At 41.7% G+C, this 4,680-nt stretch overlaps 1 long non-coding RNA gene across 1 annotated transcript in view; it reads left to right on the top strand.

Moving 5' to 3' along the window:
* LOC121026135 (uncharacterized) overlaps nt 1–4,680 on the top strand; it is a 21,122-nt gene continuing 16,442 nt past the window's right edge. The window contains exon 1 of the long non-coding RNA XR_005788273.1: nt 1–584. This is a non-coding gene — a long non-coding RNA (uncharacterized LOC121026135). The remainder of the gene's footprint in view (nt 585–4,680) is intronic.

Here is a 4,680-nt window from a genome sequence, read left to right as displayed (position 1 = left end):
ATTGTGTTTAATGTTCCTTTGCATAATATGGTCTTTACCAAATGATGTGTAATATTTTTCTTGGGCTCCTTTTTGGGATGCTTGTATTAGGGTGCATAACATTGAGATTGCGGGGCTTGGGATAAAAAAAGAGAATGTAGGTGAAGCATGATTTACATGGGTGCACACAGCTTCTAAAGCCTTGTGACAAGGCACCAAACGGAAAGGATTTTGATTTAGCAGTTGTCACATAAGCATATTCCATGAGTCAAACATGGAGGAAAAAATGGAGCACTTGAAGTAAAATAAATAGTTTTGCCAGTTCATTGTAATTAAGCAGTCATGGAGCACTTGATTTGCTTGTGCCCGGAAAGGTTGGTATAAGAGTCAGGGGGGTGACAGGTGGATCCCTTCTGGGACATGGCATGGTGGCAAGATGTGTAAGTTTCCTTGTTATGTACTAAGGAGTATGGACAGTCAAGTAAAAAGATTCCCTAGCATTCTCTCCTTTTCAGAACAAGCCAGTATCCAAGGCGCCAAGTAAGGAGGCAAAGTAAAGAGGGCCCTCGTAATGTCACTCACATCTCTTCCCATTATGGATTCAGGTTAGCCTCTACATTGTTGTTTTTTTTTTAACTTCATTTTGATTTATTTTGAGAGAGAGATAAGAGTGGGGGGAGGGGCAGAGAGAGAGGGAGACAGAATCCCAAGCAGGCTCTGCATTGTCAGCACAGAGCCCAATGTGGGGCTTGAACTCACGAATCATGATATCATGACCTGAACCAAAGTCAAGAGTTGGATGCTTAACCGACTGAGCCACCAGGAGCCCCAGGTTAGCCTCTACATTGTAAGGTCCTGCCTCTATTTCTCTTCATACAGCAAATATTCTCCTACTCACCTACACACAAGCACACACAACCCCCAACCATGTGTGGAGAGCCATTCAAAATCGATCTTAATAACCTTTATTCTCTACAAATGTATTCTCTGATGGAGGCTTTTGTTTCGAATTGCTTGTTTACTTTAAATGATTTGTTTGGGGGCCTCAATTTCATGTCCTTACCATTCAAAGCAGGATGTGGCCTCAGAGGAGCTCTAAGCAGCTCAGGACGAGGCAGACCAGGAGCCATCATGAATGGGTGCATAGTGAGCAGAAATTGTCATGAAAATGGGAGTATAGTTAGCATAGGGTCACAAGACAGACATTGATCAGAAGTGTTCCTGTGGAACGGCCCGTGGACAGAACATGGAAACAGACAGTCAATTGTAAGGTGGAGGATGATGTATAAGATAGAGTGTGAGCCTGGGGTAAGTAAATGAATGTCATATCGAGGTCATAAGAACCTTAACACTCAGGGAGATGTAGAACAGAACATTGATTCATAAGTTTTGAGACACAACATAACTACCTGAACTTGAAATCAGGTGGGGCACCAGGTCAAAAATAAAGAGGAATCTAAAAAAATAAAAAAAATAAAGAGGAATCTAATTTAGATATGCAGTTAAAAATTGCCCATGCTAAGGGTGCAAGAGATTTTAGCAATAATGGTAGTTAAAAAAAAAAATCACCAGATTAACTCCTAGTTGAAAATGTCTAAAAATCATGTGAAGCATTGACTAGAGACTATTTTTTTTTCATTTTTCTAATGTTTGTTTATTTTTGAGAAAGGGAGAGAAACACAGTGTGAGTGGACAGAGAGAGGGAGACACAGAATCTGAAGTAGGCTCCAGGCTCTGAGCTGTCAGCACAGAGCCCGACGTGGGGCTCGACGTGGGGCTTGAACTCATGAACCATGAGATCATGACCTGAGCCAAAGTCGGACACTTAACCAACTGAGCCACCCAGGTGCCCCTACTAGAGACTGTTTGAACTGGCGCTGAAGAAAATATGAAAAAAAAAAAAAAAAGGCTATCAGAATTCATATAGACTTATTCAGCTTGTATCACGTAATCAGCAACCAACCAGATGAATGTTCCTTTGGGGAACGAGAAAATAAGGGGAATCGGCCCTGGGTAGGTAAAATAACCTTAGCTGGGTATCTTGGGTGTCTCTCTAGCCTGAAAAGCATGATCTCACCTTAGAGTTTAGTGTCATAATGAAGTTAAGTGAATTTCTGAACCGTGTTAACAACACAATTGTTCAGTCATTGACAGAGCAGGGTTACTTTTCAAATTTAAAATGTGGGCTGTGGGTCTCTCCCTGTGCTTATTCTTTCTTCTAACTCTAAGCAGTCTTCCCAAAGCTTTGGATGAACCAAATGCTGACTTGGGAAAAGGAAAGGAGAACACGTGGCCAGTTCTCTCCAGAGCGGAAAGCAGGAAAGCCTTTGTCATCTCTGTCCTGTGTAATTTGACTAAACCTACTTGAAGAAGAAAGAACGGATGGCCTCAGAGAAACTTTGTACTCTTAAGTGAACAATAATCATAGTGCAGAAAGGGAAAAGGGAAAAAAGGAAGAGGAAAGAAAATGAGGCTGTTTTTTTTCCCCCCTCAGCTGAGAATGTCTAAGGTTTCATTAATGCAACTTGGATCCTTTCTCTCTAAATGAGGTTCCAACTTGCTGGAAAAAGGCCCGTGCAGAAATATCATGTAATTAATAATGCCTTGAAGGGAAATATACTTTAGGTGTTTTGCTATTTTTTTAACCACTGGATGTGGTTTTTAAATTATTATTTATTTATGCCCATGTTGATGCGGACTGATTTTGGGGTGACTTACATAAATACATTTATTTTTTAAATGTTTATTTATATTGAAGGGGGGCAGGGACAGAGAGAGAGAGAAAATCCCAAGCAAGCTCCCTACTGTCAGCACAGAACCCAATGTGGGGCTTGAACCCACCAACCTGACCTGAGCTGAAATCAAGAGTGGGAGGCTTAACTGACTGAACCACCCAGGTGCCCCCATAAATATACTTAATATCGTAAGATTAAAATAACAATAAGAAGCAAATAGGAAAATCGGGGAAAGGGGAAAATTCAAGCAGTTAATATAAGATAATATTCGTACCCGAAATGTTTGTTGTTCTAAGTCCTCATAGTTCCACTAAGAACCAAAGATGTGAGACAAAACCAGATACATGATTTGCAGTGTCCCTAAGATAAAAATCAGACTTGATGCTCAGGAGAGCCAGAGCAAAATGCCTCCCTTGGGTCCTCATAAATAGGAATGTAATGGACAACTTCCTCAACAGCATCCTTACAGTAAACACAGACACCAGCTTCACAGATCAGTTTCTTATCCTCCTCTTGGTGCCACCATATAAACATTAGCCAGGAAGAGCAATTCAGTATGGGAATCTACACACATCTCCGACGGCCCCGGCCCGGCTTACACGAGGCCAGCGTATCAGTGCGCACAAAAAAATGGACCGATGCACTGCACATCACTTATTCAATCAATCACCCTCAAGTATTTGATTTTTCACCCAAGCTTGAGAGAAGCACTGAGTTCAGCCTGATGCCCCGGACAAAAAGCTGGAGAGTATCTGCTCTGTGTTGCCAGTTTCGCCAAGCCAGAAAAATAAGGGTAACTTCATGGGAATGTTGAGGAGATTCAACTCCTGGGGCAGTTTCCCTTTATTTGCTGGTAAGAATATAAGAAGCTGTCCCCTTCACTCACTTCAGAAGGAGCCTGAACCTTAGAGCTGTCTGAGCTCTCAGTTTGGGGATTGTCTAGATTTTACTGCAACAGAAGCTTATACAATTCTGAGAGTCCCTTTAGGAGATGAACACAAAATCAACTACATAAGTTAATTGCTATTTAGAATGGGAAAACACAAAAAAAAATTGCAAATTTTAGAAAAATTTGTCAGATATCGCAAAAATCTCTAAAACTTCTTTTTTTGTGTGAATTAACTGCCTGACACTCCTCAACAACAGGGTTTTCCTAAGTTGGGGCCACCAATAGCTTGATCTCTTATAAAAATCATATTCTATACAGGGAATAGAAAGATAATTCAGTCTTCTAGCATAGATGATGGAAATTTGTTTTTTTTAAATTTTTTTTTAATGTTTATTTTTGAGAGAGACAGAGAGACAGAGCATGAGCAGGGGAGGGGCAGAGAGAGAGAATCCGAGGCAGGCTCCAGACTCTGAGCTGTCAGCACAGAGCCCAATGCAGGGTTTGAACTCACAAACTGTGAGATCATGACTTGAGCCGAAGTCGGTCACCTAACCAACTGAGCCACCCAGGTGCCCCAGAGATTTATTTTTTCTTATTGACAGTTGAGGAAAAATTTCTTTCCACTTTACAACCTGTTACGGATACTGGCATGTACATTTAAAATTTTTTAAAGAAATATTTATTTATTTATTTATTTATTTTGACAGAGAAAGTACCTATGAACAGGCGAGGGGCAGAGAGAGAGGAAGGAGAGAATCTCAACCTGTGCTGTCAGTGCAGAGCCTGGTGCAGGGCTCAAACTCACGAAGCATGAGACCATGACCCAAGCCAAAATCGAGAGTGGGACACTTAACCGACTGAGCCCCCAAGGCACCCTGTGGCATGTGCATTTTTTTTTTAATTTTTTTTTTCAACGTTTATTTATTTTTGGGACAGAGAGAGACAGAGCATGAACGGGGGAGGGGCAGAGAGAGAGGGAGACACAGAATCGGAAACAGGCTCCAGGCTCTGAGCCATCAGCCCAGAGCCCGACGCGGGGCTCGAACTCACTGACTGCAAGATCGTGACCTGGCTGAA

Source organism: Herpailurus yagouaroundi, unplaced genomic scaffold (assembly GCF_014898765.1).
Source record: "Herpailurus yagouaroundi ecotype Mexico unplaced genomic scaffold, PumYag 67793, whole genome shotgun sequence".
Lineage (NCBI taxonomy): Eukaryota > Metazoa > Chordata > Mammalia > Carnivora > Felidae > Herpailurus > Herpailurus yagouaroundi.
This window is presented reverse-complemented; position numbering and strand designations above follow the sequence as displayed.